The sequence below is a fragment of the Falco biarmicus genome, unplaced genomic scaffold (assembly GCF_023638135.1).
Source record: "Falco biarmicus isolate bFalBia1 unplaced genomic scaffold, bFalBia1.pri scaffold_27, whole genome shotgun sequence".
NCBI lineage: Eukaryota > Metazoa > Chordata > Aves > Falconiformes > Falconidae > Falco > Falco biarmicus.
This window is the reverse complement of record NW_026611833.1, coordinates 900,366-917,433: the sequence shown is the minus strand read 5'-3', so window position 1 is coordinate 917,433 and position 17,068 is coordinate 900,366. Positions and strand designations below refer to the sequence as shown.

The window sequence follows — 17,068 nt, the reverse complement described above, 5'->3', positions numbered from 1 at the left end:
GTCTGATGCTGCCTCCACTTTCCTAATGAATCTCTCCTGACAGTGCTGATTCTTGGGCTCCAAAATTCAAGCTGACCCAGTGGGGACAGGGCTGTGCCCTTGTCACCTCCCCATTCCTTTAATCATAGCAGTGATTTAGATCTCTACTTTTCAGTTTCCCACAATTTCCAAACCTTTCCCATGCTGCCCAGCCTGATTGGTCTCAAAAAAATTTTATAATAATAAAAAAGAAATTTTTTTGCTTAGGAGTGATAGTGAGGGGATTCTCTTAACACAATTATCTTGAATTGCTTTTCCCTGTCCTGCTATTTTTTTCTTTTTAATTTTTTCTTTTTTTTTTTCTTTTTTCTTTTTTTTTTTTCAGAGAAATGTGGGACCTGATCTCCCGAGGAAAGCACTGAAATATTTAAAGTTTGTGCAAATGAAGGTGGCTGCTGGTTAGTAAATGAAATCCAGGCACTCACCTGGTAGTCCTTGGTGGTCGCGATGGGAAGGGGTTTCTGCGGTCTCACTCTGAGGAGAGAGGCATCAGGCGCGGTCCCCTCAACTTCTGCACCCTTGCTTTTCTTTTATTGTTATTAAGAGGGCTGTGATATTTTTTCTCTCTATGGAAACGCTTTCCCCCTCCCTCGTGTATATATAAAAATGAGCGATCACGGGGTTTGCGTCGTAACTCCAGACGTGGTGCCTTCATTTGGGTATGATTTCATTAAAATGAAATCAGAGGGAGCTGGCAACGTCACAGGGCTGCGGTGCCTCTCCCCATTCAGAAGGGAAAAAGGGGGCGGGGGAGGGAAGACGTCTGAATCTGACAGCCTGGGAAGAGTCACCCGAAAAAGAGGCTGTTGCCAGTGCCGGGACTTTGGAGGATCACGCAGACATACTTTTCCCCCTGCTTCTCCAGGTAGCCAGGCACTTGGTGCAAAGATATTTTAAATGCAGAGGTTTTAATGCCTGTTGGGGTTTGCGGTACTGATTAACAGTGTTATCCCAATTAATGTGTTTCTGTTTGAAGAATGGGGCTGGTGCAGCACCTTGGCAGCATTTTGCTCCAGGTCGCCGCTTGTAACTGCCGTCCAAAGCAGGGACAGAATTGCCCTGCTCACACTGGTCTACCTCTGCCTGGTTTCCCATCTCTAGAGGGTTTTCTTCTCCCATGCAGGCAGGAAAATCTATGGAAGACTGAAATTTCGTGAAACTTCTTCCAGGATGTGGTAGCATGGTCCCAGGTGCAGCATGGAGGTAGGGATAATGTATGTCTCGAAAAAAACCACCCTAAAACTCCCAAACCCACTGAGGTCCAGCAGAATTAACTCAGATTGCACCGAGCAGCAGCAAGTCAGGAAACACCCCTAGCCTGGGTTCCCAGTAGCGCTCTGGTCCTGGTGTGGTCAGAGGTCTCCTGAAATGCCCCATGGCACTGGTTTGCAAGCAAAGGTGCTTTGTGCTACAAAAAGGATGGGGATGGAGATCTCCCTGCTGGAAGCAGGTGTTGCTCCATGTGAGCCTGACATGAGACACCCGAAGGAGTCAGGTCTCTGGTGGAGGGTCCCTCTGATGGCCACCACAGATTTGCAGCTAGGATGGGGGGTCCTGGTGGCCCCAGAACTCTGCTCAGCCCTGCCTGCTTATCAGAGCTCCTCTCTGAAACCTGCTTGGAAATGCCATTGTTACCTTCTTCCAGCAAAGGGCTGGTGCTGTGCAGTTATCCCTCGGAAGGAACAAATTCTACCAAAAGTGGGGAAAATCCTCTGAGCAACCACAAGAAAAGTAATAGCAGCCAACAGTGGCCCTGGATGGGCTCCAAGTTAGGAAGGGGAGATGTTCTTGCTCCTGGACCACACCAGTGATGGTCAGAGCAGCTCCTTTGGAGAAGAGGAGCCATGATTGTGGATATTCTAGGATGAGCATCTTTGAGCTTCTTTCCCAGCCCCTGAAGATGCTGGCTGTTATCTGAGAGGCAGCGACCAGTAACACTGAGAGCTCCCCTTTGGCTTCAGTCCTGGGTTGAGCATTTTCCCCTTAATCACCTACAGCTGTTGGCTGAGACACATCAGGATCCACCGCTCCAGCAATTCACTCCTCTTTCATTTTCATTTGAAGCTTTCATCTCCTGGACTGACGTTTTCTTTTCCCCTCCTTCACTGGGACCTGGAAGGCAGTTTGGTTATCCAAATCTTTGGAGACTTTGGACGTATTTCTGGGCAAGCAAAGCCACTTGCAGACTTTAACACAAAGAGCTGGGTAGGAAACTCCTTTAGAGGGACTTCTTCCCAGCAAAAGAGAGGGAAAACACCATCTGGCCCGCAGTCCTCTCTCCCTTCCCTCTGGCAAACACTTGTGGGCTCATTTATTGCAGAGGCACGAGCTTTCTCTAAGGGCTGCATGGTCCCTGGAGCTGATGAAACCCTTCAGCTCATGCTCTGCAGTGAGGAAGCGGTGATAGATGAGAGCTATTTCCAACCTGTCCCCTGCGGTGGAGGTCCATTAAAAATGATTTCCCCTTGTGGTCATCGTGGATGCATGAGTGCTGATCCTCAGCAGCCTTCGCTTCCCCCTGCTTGGCTTGTGTCCTGCCTTTCCTTGACGTCCACGGGGTAAGAAGGGCTTGAGTCAGCACCGTTACCTGGTAGCTTAATTAGTGTTGGTGGATCAGGGGACATTGCAGGGCAAGACCTGAAGCTTGGCAGGAGGTATCTAACTAGCTTTTTGAAATATATGCAATTCTTTGGGTGGTGCTAAGCTCCACCCAGGTTTGACTCAACCTGGGATTGACTACCCATGGAAGAAAGCTTTGTGCATGGGCTGGACAGTGAGGGCTTTGCCAGTGTTTCTCTCCCATCATGCCTCCTTGGAGAGGTGTGTATTGCATCCTTCCGCCCCCTGAGGGCTGCAGATGTTTGCTGTGGTCCTTGCAGAATGATCGGGAGACCCTTGGACCCTGTTTGGCTTAGACGACTGATGGCCCTGCATGCTTCAGGCTGGGTTATGAACTCACCGCCCCTGATTTTGTTGGTCTGGAGATTGAAGAACGGGGTTGACCATGTAAATACATGTGGGATGGGAGCTCTGGGTGCTGACCTGGGCGACATGTGCATCATGAGTGGTGTGTGGGTGCTCAGAAAGTGGGTTCCCTTCTGTCTACCAGAGCAGGATGTCTCCACCCCATGCTCTGGCATCACATCCCATTGGATTAAAGAAGCACTTAAAAAGGGCTGGGGGAACAGCTGAAAATATCTCTGGTGGCATTTTGGACTCAGTTGTCACCTGCTCAGAGGAGATCATCTGAGGGATATAAAAGATGTGGAAAGGTTGTTGCTTCTGGCATGGGTCATGGGTCTAGCATCCCCTGGCCCCAAAGGTAGGGCAAAACTGGTACCCCAGAAATCAAAGCCTGGTGAACCCCTCTGACACAAGGACTTGGTGTCCAACATCACCTCCAGGAATTTCAGGTGTTCAGGTAAAAACTGAAGCCTTGCTATTGCCAAAATCACTGGGAACTTGTGATTCAGGTACCTGGGGAAGGGAATATAGGTTAAGGAAAGGCACGATGTCAAAGTATATTAATTAAGCCTTCCTAAAACTCACTTTCTCCCAGAGGTGGTGAGGTCTTTAACTTACTTCAGCACATCTAAAAAAGTAAATTAAACTATATGAAGACTGTAAGCTGGGATAGGGTAAGGTCTATTTAGCTGCCCCCACACAAGCGATGGCTGCTCTACCTTTGCAACCATCCCATCCCTTCTGGTGGGGTGGTGGTCCTCTTTTACAGAAGCTTTCCTGAGGTTGAGAGGAAAGCATGTGTGATGGAGGGAGAACATGTGAATGTGTGTTTTTTATCCACTGTGATGCTTCAGGCTGGGCCCATGGATTGTGTGTAAATGGTTGGAAACGGGATGTTCAGCATTTCCTAGCCTGTGGCTGCAGTAAGGTGACTTGGGGACATTGGGGAAGGGCTGATTCCCATACTAGGAGATCCTGTGGGACCCTGAGGTGGTGTTTGTCAGTGCCAGCTGCCGCTTGGGCTCTTAGGTGTCTGCAGCTACTGCTTCAGTCTTGCATGGGGGGGTGACAAGTGCAGTTACCCACTTCCACCATGGGTCCATCTTCCCATGATTGGGGTTGAACCTCACCCCATTGGACTGAATTGGGTGGCAGTGGATCCCAAAGGTCTCAGGGAACCAGGGCACAAGAGCAGACTGAAGGGCGCAAAGTGACTCAATGCTTAACAAATTGCTTTCCTGGGCAGCCAGGCTTGAGACAGATCATCTCCATGACTGCAAAGGTGAAAAGCAATCAAAACCCTAAAGACATACTACATTTGAAGGAGTGGTGTATACACATGGGTCCCCATCAAAACTGAATCCTCCTGCCAGAATGACCCATGTAAATGTCAGTCTACTTATTCTTTTTCTGCAGATGGACAATATCTACCTGAGAGAAGCTGGGGCATGGAGGTGAATGTGTTTCCTGTCATTCAGCAGGTCACTGCTGAAGCCAGACAGTGAAAGCCATCCCCAACTCCTTAGCATATACTAGGGTATATTTCTGTGCTTTATTTACCCATAAAACACTTTGCTGTTGGGAAGGCTTAGTGTACTACAAAGTCCTTGCAGGAGGCAAATCTGCACGCCAGACATGGAATCTTCACAGTGATTTTATTAGGGGAAAATAGGAAAGAGAAGGCAGCACCTAAGAGAGAAAGATGAAGAAAGTCAAACTGCCTGGTTCATCCCTATTAGTCTGCTTTAAAAGCAAACCAGACCGTTTAAACTGTCACTGGCTGGCTACTGCGGCTTGCAGATCCCTGCTTCGGTCTTTGCTTTCTCAGGGGATCAGAGAGGAGATTTTGCTGCAAAACTCAGAATAACCCCGGCTGACCCTGGAGAAGGAGGGAGCTGTGCCGCGAACAGCCTGGGGCACTCCTGAGAGCTGGATGGTGGCAGAGGGGACTCAAACTCCGAAGTTTCTCTGAAAATTAGCAAACTTACAAAAAATATAGGTTTTGTCATGAGCACCCTCACACATCTCCCTTGTGCGTCTGTCTCTTCAGGAGCAGGACGCCTTCCCACCTCTCTGCAGCCTCTCTTGCCAGCCTCAATTTCCTTCTGTGAATCATCATTTAAAGCCCAAATGTGGGCAGCCGAAGAGGATCTTATTAAAGTTTCATCACTACAACCATTCCGCTACTGGGAAAAATAAGATGAAGTGACTTTTGGTCATACCACACCAGAAGCCTTGAAAGCAAAATGCACGCCCCAAATACCAGCACAGAAGTCTTGCCTGGCGCAGGGAGGCAAAGGCAATGCAATGCGTGGTCCTGTTTACCACTTCCAGCACCAGAATTGCACAGAAGAGTCAGACACGGATGCACTGTAGGTCCATAGAGGGACAGAAGGGAGTTTTCTGGTTTGCTTTGTCACTTCTTTAATAATCTCTAAGACACCATTTGCGTTTTCAAGGCTGTGGAGGGGGAAGGATTGTGCTGTAATGCGAGGTTGCCCTTTTCCCATCTCTCTCTGTAACCCCCCAGTGAATGGCCCTTCCTCTCCCATGAGGCTGACTTTTGGCGGGTTTCTCTTCCCCATAACCCCATTTTGGGATGATTTTCACTCCTTCTGACAGGTCACAAGCAGCAAGTCCCTGTGTGTCTCTCCAAGGTGGCCATATTGCAGGCACTGAGGGATTGGAAAGCCCCATCACTTCGAGCTGGGACCTCAGCAGAGGGAGGAGAGGAGCTGGGGACATGGAATTTGTTAGTTTTTCAAGGGGTGAACTGTTAGTTTGTCTTTCTTTTTTCACCTTCTTGGCCCTGAGTCTCTTGCTGCTGCTGTGGCATCACAGGGGATTTACAGCCCTGGTCATACACAAAGCACTTGGCTGCCTGTAACGAGCAGCCCCCCACCCCACCTTCAGTGTTTCATGTTCCTGGCAATTAATTAGCTCTGCTTTGAGCTTTTGATGCCAATGTGATATCAGAAAGCCTCTCTGGGATAAAATGGGCTGGGGCTATTGTACAGATTGCTATATTTGCTTCTCCAAGAATCACTTGGGCCAAGCCCCAAGACCAGCTTCACCACTGACAGCCTTTAGGCATGAAATAAAGCTTGGCTCTTGATGCTTCCCCTCCAAAGGGAGGGAAAAAAAAAAAGCAATGGAGAAGAAAAAATAATCTTAAATCTTCCAAATTTTCTTTCCCAAGTGTTTGCTGCAATGTTTTTATCTGCTTCCTATTGCACCTCCTACCATTTCTTCAAAGAGGTGTTTGCACCTATCTGTACACATCGTATGTGCCTGCAGGTACATGGGCATCACATCTCTGGTTGGAAAGAAATCAAGAAAAAAATAAATGTAAAGGGAGTCAGCAGGAGTCTGGATCCACATGCAGGAGTGGCTCTGGCCTCAAGGCATTTATCCCCATAGCAGGTCCTAAACATAAAACCTATCTATATCCCATGGAGTGAAGAGGAAATCAGGGATCACTCCCACTGGTAAGGTTGCAGCAGCTGGATGAGGCGGGTGGGAGAGACATTGCTCAAGAAATGCAATGGTTGTTTCTCTACAGATGGGTTAGCATTTCTTTGCCACTAGGATCGTGGCCATGGGATGGTCCCTTGACTCCATGATCCATGGAGAGGTGCTTGGGGTGGTTTCAGGGGCAGGGTGGGACACATTTGGGGGATGTAGGGCCCACCAGTGGGGCTCAGGGTCCTGGGCTAAGGGATGCCCAAGTCAGGGGATGAGTGAGGAGCCATTCCTAGGAAGCCTGAGGGATCAAGTGGGATTTACCGGGGTGGTCTGGGGTGCAAAATGAGACAGAATGCCTGAGGCATCTCCTGCAGGACCAGCGGCTCCTGGATGGGGAGAGTTTCTCCTTGACTTTCCTCCTGACCCACATGGCAATGATGTCAGGGGCAAATCCATCCCCAGTTTTGCTCCTGCTTGTCCCAGCTCAGACAAGCACACCTGCCTTCCTGGCACAGAAGTTTTTTTCTGTTTTTTTCAACATTCCCCTCCTTCTCAAGGGTGTTGTGGCTGTTGGGTTTCAATTCTACCCTTGCCGTGGGCAGGGTATAGTGTTTACCAGCAAGAGGCTGTAGATACCAATACAGGGACATAGTGATTACTATTGTTCCAAAACCCGATGGATATCACCCAAAAGAGCTGCAGATGGCATGCAAAACTCCCCCGCCCCCCACAGAGCCCAAGCACGGAGGATGTGGTGGAGGTTTTTGCAAGATGGACTTGCCAGTGCTCAGGTCCAGCCCTGCATTAACTCATGGCCGTTTGCCTCCACGGCGTCTCCAGAGCCTAAATTACTCCTGCTCTAAAAATACCATGCAATTAATTAACCTAGCTAAGTGCAATTCAGGTTGGTGACATAGCGATGAACTTTTTTGTTGCTTTTGACTCTGGCAGGAGTGAAGACAGGAGCTTTTGTCAGCTCTCTCCCAAACAGCCTGTCTGCTCCAATCTGCCGGGCGCAGCCAGAGGATGCTGGATGATGCTTGGGGCCCAGCTGTCAGTGCTGGAGGCCATTTGAGGGACTGTATCATTATCAAATTACCAAATTACACTGGCCCGGCCTCTTCATCTCTTGTGATCCATTTTCTTTTGTCAGGGTTGCTAAGGAACTGCCTGTGGACATTGAACGCTGCGATGAGGAGAGTTTCTCCTTTGCACCTTCTTGCAAGACTTTGCTGGCTAGATGCACAAGAAACAGCCTCCTGCAAAGGGGCTGAGTGTGCTCAAGCTATAGGTGCATATATATTCACAGATACAGACACATGGGCTCAGCTCTGGAGCTGTGTGATCCCTACGAAGCAAATGATAGGGTCACTTGTGCTCCAAAATTGCCCTCCACTTTGCAAACTCCACGAGGGTTTGTGAAGCTGGTTTTATGTGTATCAAAGCCCCAGCTTTTCACAAGTTTGCGGCATGCAATTTGTGCTTGTCAAAAATGACTTCTTGTAGCAATATTCTTTGCTTTCTAAGTCCTTTCTCCAATGTGTGTTCAGGAATCTTCTGGCTTCACCCTGTTTGGAGCAGCCGCAGCTCCCTGCACCTGGAAAGCATCCGGCTCATCAGCAAATCGTTCAGTCCTAAAAGTCTCCTCCACCCTGCAATCAAATAATTTCAAGAAACTCAATTAGAATGACATGACATTTCCAAAGAAACACCAAGGATGCATTCCGGTAATATTTTGGCCCTGCCAAAGTAGTTGAGATGGCAAATCAATAGTAAACATTTAAAGCTAGATGTATTTACAAAAAAAAATCAAGTTACCAATTTCCTATTATGCCTAAGCTTCCAGAGCACTGATGGGAAATTCGAACTGCATTTAATACACCTGGAAGAGGACTGAACAGCTTGATCTTATATACTTGCCCACAATATTGGTTTTCACTTCTCAAGTCTTCCGGCCGCTTGCAAATCTGGATTAAGTCACCTGGCTCCCTGGTGAGCTACTGCTTTGGCCTGTGCCATAAGCACAGTTTATTGTGAAGGGTCTTGAGCCAAATCACCTTCCCTGAGAGACTATGACCTTCTCCTTTGGCTACATCTTGACCACGAAGCCAGGAGGCCAAATTTGTCCCCCAGGCTTGGCTTTGGGACATGTGTACTCCTCACCAAGCTTGGACCAAAAGTTGACAAGAAGTTCTGCACTTAGAAAGGTGAAGTCTTATTGTAAGTGATGACACTGGTCTCAAAAGTAAAAATGAAGGTGTTGACCCATTTGTTTGGTGTCTGAGAATAATGAGGCAGAAAGAGAAATTCCTGATGTTGTCTGGCAGGTCCAAGGTTCCCCATGTCCATTTGCTCACCTACTTCTGCCTCCAGACCCTCACTGTGCTGCTGATTCACGGCTATAAAATCATCGTGCAATTACTTTTTCCTACTGTCTCCTCAGACTTGATGTCAACTTAACATGCCTGCCAAGGGATTTGCCAGCCCACAGCGATGCACCCTTCTCTTCTAATGCCCTGGTTGAGTTGATAGCTGGAGTGGGAAAGTGAAATGAGGGGTTAGGCTCTCATCATATCACCAGAGATGGTGCAGCCACACACAGGCTGGCTTGGTAGGATGAGGCACAGTTTAGAGTTTCCTCTGATGACCAACCCAAAGCCTTTCTTTTTAAACCCCCTCCTTGGGAAAACCTTCCTACCTTGCTGGGCCAATCCCCATGGACCTGGGCAGGGCTGGCCAAGTGCTGGACCCTGGGTAACACACAGTATTGAACATCCCAAGAGGAGCCAAGGACAGGGAGGTGTGTGGGAACATCCAGAACCGGGTCAGAATAGAGCTGGTGCAAAGTTACTGCAGCCCCATAAGCACACACACACACGCACACGCACGTGCACGCGCACACACACACTCTCTCTCTCTCTCTCTCTCTCTGCTGTTACTAGTAAAACACCACAAGCTTTGAACTGACCTCACACCCTGGGTCAGCTGATGGTGGCTGCTCAAGCACGACAACCCGGTATTTCTGCTAGAGGCCATTGGTGTCTTCACTGCAGGGATACATGCAGGGTGAGCACCACACCAGAGAAAAGGGAGATGCCAAGGTTTTCTTTCTTACAATAATAAATATTATTAATGAGCTTTTCCTGTATTAATTAAATAGTGAGAACTATGACACTGTTAAAATGTTAATTGGGCTATTGGTCATTTCTTAACTCTGTGTTTACAATGTGTCCCCTTTTACCCATACAGATAATTTTGCTTCAGTCCAGCCATGGGCTAGTTTGCATCAGAAAGGACTGTTTGGAGCACAGGGGTTTGCAAGCACAGATATCCCAAATCAAATCAATGTGAGGGAACCTCTCTGGAAGTGCATCCCCAGCCTTTCATATGGCTAAGTTCCTTCCCCCCGCTTTCAAGGCTCCAAAATGCTGTTTCCTCTGCACAATTTGGGTGTTCAGCAACTTGTACCCTTGGCAAGGTCCCACCTAAATAAAGATTTTCATACTAGGGTGACAAATGAACTTGAACTTGTGGGTCTTGGCGCTACATTAGGGCTCCCTTTTCTTGTGCACAAGGATTATTTTTGTCAATGCAATTTAGCAACAAAGTTTTTTTTTCCTGGTGGTTGCAAATGCTTTGCTTACCCGGATGGTCTCAACATTCCTGGGCTGATGCAGGAGCTGGAGTTCATGTCACTCTGTGTCTTCTAGGGTCAGCAGCTGCAACACCTGCACAGCCAGGCACCCTGCGAGCTCCCCAGTCCAGCCAGGGCTCTGCAGACATCAGTATCATGCAGCCTTCCTCGTGAAGTGTCCCTTATCACTGAGATGCCGGGGAAATGTGAAAATGTACAGTGTTTCTCAGAAAAACATCTGTTTCTCGATGCCGTGGCCTTACCTGGAAGTGCGTAAATGCTTTCTTTTGGGTGAAACTGAGCCCGTTGCTTTGCTCAGCTGGGAACATCTTATTTCTTTTCTGAGGGAATATTTTTCTTGCCAAAGTACATTTTGATACAGAACATCATTTCAAGACGAGAGCCTGCAGATGTCAGTCTGAAAATGGCACTTGTATCGTTGTCAACATATACCAAATTCTATTTATTTTATTTTATTTTTTTTTAAAGTAAAAAAGATCCCAGAAAGCTCTGCTTGTCTTTCCTCGGTTCCTGGGACACTGTGGGTAAGGGGAATCCTTCTACCTATGCTACCAGTAGCAATGAGGCGACTCAGAAACCAGGGAAATCTGAGTTCAGCCTTGGCAAATTGTGCAGAAAATTTTTAATAAAACCCACTGATTTCCTAACCATGTCCCCAGCAATCCCATTCCACCATGAATCCTCATTTAGCCATTATGTTCCCAACCAAGGGTGTCTGGGGGAGGAAAGGCAGTTCCAGTGCAATCCTTGAAGATGCAATGCAATGTACATTCTTCAATGAAAATATTTTTTTGTTTATATGGGACATAAGAATTATTGTTCACAGAAATCCTGGGCATGTCTGCTGGGGACCTGTTATGGTGAGAGGAATTGCAGCTTGCACCCATGGATGCTCACCTTGCCAGGGCACAGCAGGGCTCCCCAGACAAAGGACTCGGAGGCCAAAATGCTAGCACCAAAATACTGGGGAGAGTCCCACCAAGCCGATAACATAAGCAGCAATGACACGGTCAGCTGGCCCATACCACATCTCAGAGGTGTCATTTTTAGACTCCAGGTTTCCTACCTGGTAGCAACTCGACAGCAATTTTCCTTGCTCATGGGAAAGGCACAGCATTTTTCTTCTGCTCTTTCTTCGGCAAACTGTAAAAATTTCAAAAGCCAGGAGAGAATTCCATGCCATCGGAGCTGCTGTGACCCTTCCCAGGGGCTGGCATGTTGTGCCATAGTGTGCACTTGGAGGAGATGCTGTTGGATAGGACTCCTCAGCTGGGTCCATGTGCCCACCAAAATGCAGAGGCTTAGCCTCCAGCTTGCTGGATTTCCACACCTCTCCGGGCAGCAGCTCCAAACACCTTGAGGACCTGGGGGTGGCATTTTGCAGGGAGAAGCCTGGTTTTGAACCCTGTTTTCTTCTTACTGTACAGTTTGGGATCTTCCCAAGGAATGGTCAAGTGAAGGAGAAGGTGGGACTTGCTAAAGGCCATGGAGGGTTTAAGGTCAAGCTGAGAGGCCATGGGATGGGGCTCAACCTGCCCACCCGGTCCAACATGGGGAAATAGAAATTCCTATTTCTATTTCTATAATTTTTTCTCTCTGCCTTTCTCAAAGAGTTACTGCTTCCAGGTGAATTACGAACTAGAATTATACACAACAGCATTAACACACTTTTATTTTACAAAAATAAACCCAGGCGTATGTGTTACCTGGTTTTGCACAGTAGTTCTGCAGGGTGAGTGGTGCAGTCCTGAGCCTCTGGACATTTCGGCTTTTCTGAGCAATCAGATGTCTCTCTCTCCTCATACCACTTTATTTCCTGCTCATAATTACAGTTTTCCAACATTTTTTTTCAAGCATCCCTTGCCTCTTCACGTTAAATGGGTTGTCTTGCTCTCCCAGTCTCCGAGGTGTCCTGGAGAGACTTCTCACAGCTCCATTTCTCTTTGGTTTAAACAAGGCAATTGCAGCTGATCACCTCCCTCTGACTGGTTTTCACAAGTGAGGAAAGAGAAGACAAAGGGGACGCTGGAGATTGGCTGCAGCTTGGGCTCCCTCTTGGACCTCCCATGCTCACAATGAGTGGGGACGTCCCTGACACTATGGGATTGGCTATGACAGGTCATGTCACAACATGTCAGACATCCGTAAAGCAAATGTCTCTGTCTGGGCCAGCTCCTGGCACTATTTGGGGTCAGTCAGGAGAAATGGGCACATACAGGACCCATGGACCTGGCTTGGGTTTGGATGACTCTTACGCCCCAGTGGCTGGTTCTCCCCAGAAAGGGAGTGCAGACACAGTGCTGGAGGTATCTACAGCTCCTTGGTGAAGCCTACACTGTCTCTTAATGCTTATGCCCTGGGGTAAGGTGTTGGCCAGGAAGAGGTTCGTTTGCTACCTGGTGCCTGGATTTAAAGCACTGAGAGTGGCTTCCCCTCATGCGGTACATTGCAAAGAAGCAGGCCACAAATCGTGGGCACTGGCCAGGCTAAATGGGTCAACGGGTCTACCTTGACAGTCCTTATGGTCAACAAGCAAAGATGAGCTCCCCACGGAGCCCAAGGAGAGATGCTGACTCTTGCAGCACAGGGGGACCCGAAAGGGCACCCAGTTTGGGCTGGCTGCACTGGGGCAGCAAATCCTTCCTTCCTGGCCAGGCAGTGTGTACTCCTTCTCCCCAGAGAGCGCTTCAGCTCTCCAAGGATGGCATTGCCTGTCTTAAACCGGACTTAGAGCAGTAAGTATTTGCACTGCCTTCTTCCTTGCAGAATAGGAAGGCCAGGATGTGAAAGTCCATTGCGTATCAGAAAGATTCAAGCGGATGATAACAGCCTGTGCAATGCTATTGATTATGCATAATAGGTGATCATCTCAAAAACAATCAACAAAACACAGACCACCTGAAAACTCTGAAATGCACCTGAAATTACAGATCTCTCCCTTTAATGTCTTTCTCTTTTTAACATGCCTTCAAAAACAGAGAAGGTGAACCTCACTGGAGGTTTTGTGTTTTTTTTTTTTTAATGTATTGTGGAGAATCATTTCTCCTGATGCCCAGAGAGATTGTCTCCAGACAGAAGGAAGTCTGAGAGAGGAGCATCTTTCTAGGAAGGCTGGTTTCAGCCACTGCTCATGTACTGCTTGGCAGTAGGGGCTGGCAGGAACACATTTCCCCTGTGGTGAGCTACCACATGCCTGGTGATGAGGAAGAGCAATGCAGGCTGACCCCACCAACACTAGATCTGGCAAGGGGAGCCCATCTGGGCTTCCAGGAGTGAGTTTTCCCCTTTGAACCCCTGGATGAGGTGCTACTTCAATGCAGGGATGTTTGGGACTGCCCAGATTAGGGCAGCTCCACCAGCTTCAGGCTCTGCCTGGAGTCCTTGATGGCTGGAGATGCCAGAGGTGCTTGGATGAAGCAGCTGAGGGTTCAGAGGGCACTAGGCCCCGAAGTCCTGCAAACCTCAGCTCTCAGAAGACACAAGGTGACTGAGTTTGAGGAGTGCAAAGTATCAGAACCCAGTGCTGATGCCCAGGTGGACACGTCTCATCACCCACAAGTCCACCCACATCCCATCAGTGGATGTGGCCTGAGGGATGAGATGTCCAGGAGCTCCTAGGAGGGGCTGGAGGGGACCAAAGTGAGCTGGGAGTGGGAGGGGAATGAGACCTTGCAAACTAGAGGCACTCCTCCAAGTCCTGTCTTGGTTCTGGTGGGGCACCATAAGGCAATGTGCCACCGTAGGCAGGTGGTGGATAGGTTTTCCTGTTTTGACCTCACTCCTGGCTGGAGGAAGAGGAGGCCTGGAGGGCTCAGGAGCTGCCTTACCTGCTGAGGTTTTGCACCGCCGCTCACATTTCCACTTGGTTTCAAAGCGGTTGCTGTTTCCTCGGCACCCCCCAAAGATGAAGGGTCGGCAGGTGTCTGCCTCTGCATGGTAATACCAGAGCAGGGCATAGTGCTGGCAGGAACCCTCGTCCATTGGCTGCAGGCAAGGGGCTGCAGGGAAACACCGCCAAACCCCCACTCATGTGTTGGACCCGGGTGGGAAAAGGCCACATTCTGCCACCCCCATCCCTCCCTGCACAAATAAGTGGGGCTGGTCCAGGGACCCCCCACTGCCCCACAGTCACCACTTTACCACACAGTAATGGGGTTGGCAGAGCAAAGCAGGCAGCAAGGACCAAGGCAGGGCATCTGGCAGTGTATTTCCATAGTGGGATGAGCATGCGGCTCCTTGTTGCTCCATGGCACTGTCTGCCCCTGTGGTGCCCATCTTAGTGGTCTCTGATGTTTTGCAAGAGGATGATTAACCCCTGGGTCCTTGGGGGGTCTTTGCAGGGGTGGTTGCAGTCGGGGTGTTGCCTGGGGAACTCTCACTGTGCATTTTGCTGGTGGGGCTGGACCACACTGGACTGGGTGAAAACACCCTCCGGTTTGTTCACTGCCAGCTATACACCCTGGGGCAAAACCAGCTGCTTTTAAGTCAAACCCAAAACTGAGTTCTGAGTCTCTGTTTGCTGGCACGTGTAACTCCTTCAGTGCCATGTCCCCCTGATCTCAGTGCCAAAAAGCACTTCCCACCCAGGAAGTGACTTCACTAAATGTCACTTCATTCAGTGCATTTCACCTGGTAATTGGCTGTGGGCTTCTCGGCGCTTGTGCTGAGAGGGACCCGTTATCTGCTGTGCCTGGGGAGCTGCTGGGGAAGCAAATGGAAATCACACATAACGAGGGCATGCAAACAAATTACCCACCTTTTAAATATAGATCATTGGAGCCTTACATGGCTTTCCGCTGGCTAACAAGTTCTCTTAATAAATGTCACAGAGCAATTGGCGAGGGGAGGGAGAAACCGGCAGCAATAAAATTCTTAATGGTGTTAAACAACTCAGTCAGAAAGGTTGGGTGTTAGTCAGAGAAAATGGAAGTATTTGTGGTTGTTTGCAGGAGATAAATGTCAGGCTGGAGTTTTGTAAATCTGCGAGCTTTGAAAAGCCAGGAGCGATTGTAATCTGGTAGTAATAACCCTCCAATTGCAGAATCCTGTTAACCTTTAGGGCGCCTGTCCACACTCATCGCTTATCAGAGCAATTTATGAGCCCTCCTGCCTCAGACCTGGGCTGTAATGGGATTGCTGGCTGGCGACGGCTGCAGCTGCGATTCAATAACATGTGGTGTGCCCCATCGATCTGAAACCACCCAGATCCCAAATGCTGCCTTGATATAAAGTGAGTTTAAATCCAGATGGATGATGTCTTTGACATACGCCACAAACATCAGGAGAGTGCTGGGGGGCGGGCAGGAGGAAGGTGGGGTGCAGTTCTAAGCTTAGCTGGGTTTGGGGGATTTGTTTGGTCCTTAGCAGATTACATGGGGGGAAAAATGGAGGCCATCATCAATGAGTTTGACTTAAAACTCTTCCCAAAGCTCTGGGAAAGGGCCATCATGGGTAATAAAGGTCAATACACATAAACTGTAGGTTAACATCTTGGTTTGGGCTGTAAAAGTATGTCACATTGGGGTGTCTTGCTCTGTATGAAAGTGTAACGTGATTTTATTTTTTTTAAATTATTTCTAGAGTAGAAGTAATGGTTGGTCAATACATGTACTGACTGGCCAGCTGGTGAGCTGACTGGCCAGCTTTTGTGCTGATGAGCCACTCAGATGCCACACGGCCAGTGCAGAAAGCTTTGCCCTGTATGTGCTGGAGGGCCAGAGTTTGTGCAGGACCATTGCAGGGGCACAGGACGTTGCATTTTAGATGGTTCCCTTCTACTGATAGGCATCCGGCTCTGTGAGTACCTGCTTTGAGACAGAGCACTGGTGCCATCCACCTGCCTGGGTCAATGGCAGTTCCACTCATGCTACCCAGCCCTCCTCCTGGTGACAAAATCTGAGCAGCCACATACTAATTTCTGACTTGCTGAATTGCAAGAAATTGTCTGGACTCTCTTTTTGAGTCTGCCGTGTCTTGCAGTGTGTTTGGATTTTGGATTTTGAGCACCAAGTGCAGAAAGCCCTCCACAACCAGGCCTACAATCTCCTATTCCCTGCCCCACCAGCACTCTGCATCATATTTTCACTCTGTTTCTCCTATAAATCAACACTCAAAGCCCTGTTGAGGAGGTCAGAGGGTCCATGGGAGGCTGTGGCATGAATTTGAAGATGTGATGGACCTGGAGGAGGGCAGCTGATGTGGGTCCCTCTGCATGAAGGTCATTTCAGGTTACTGCTAAAATTTAAGGCAGTTACCCAGACACCACTCAAGTCAGTCATGTCAAAGGCTGCTTATTGCTTCCTTCAGCATCCCAGGGGACAGGGAGACCCATAGGACCTGGAAAAACCACTCAACTTCCACTATCCCATGAGTACAGGAGAAAGAGGATATCTGACTGGTAGCTCTTCTGTGCCAAAGGAACTGGATTGATTATCAGGTCTGCACGAAGCTGAGCCAAGCACTCCCTCACTGTAATGCTCACTACAGTGGTTCATGGTCAGAAGAAAGGGTAGATGACCTGAAATGCAGCCAAAACTGCCCCATCCTGTCCTCTCCCTGGAAAGATGACCATTCTCAGCCAGGCACTAATGGATTTACATGTATCCATCAGGTTCATCTCCTGGGCTTTTCCATCAGGACACTGTGTCCCACTGCATCCCAAGGTGGTCATGGTGCCTCCTGAGGAACTACCCCATCAGCTGTGCCTACAGAGTGGGCCATGAACCTCCCTCCACCCCATGGGCAAGTAGCAGCACTTAGTTCACCTTCCTGTGGCTCAGCAGCCTTCATCCCCAAAATGATGGCTGCACCTCAGCTGCCTGGTGCTGCTCAGGATCCTACTGGGAGCTTGATAATACCTAAAAGTGTGTCCAGTCTTGAATCATGTTGTTGCCCTGTCCCGTTGCCTGGTGTAGAGGGAGATGCAGTGTGAGGAGATGCCACTCA

The 17,068-nt window shown here is 48.9% G+C and overlaps 1 long non-coding RNA gene across 1 annotated transcript; it reads right to left on the bottom strand.

Annotated features, from left to right (window-relative positions):
* Nucleotides 1-11,945: 11,945 nt before the first annotated feature.
* On the bottom strand, nucleotides 11,946-14,642 carry LOC130143359 (uncharacterized). Its single transcript, XR_008819723.1, has 2 exons — nucleotides 13,951-14,642; nucleotides 11,946-12,108 (listed from the first exon to the last, which is right to left on the bottom strand). It is a non-coding gene; the product is annotated as an uncharacterized LOC130143359 (long non-coding RNA).
* Between the last annotated feature and the right edge of the window lie 2,426 nt (nucleotides 14,643-17,068).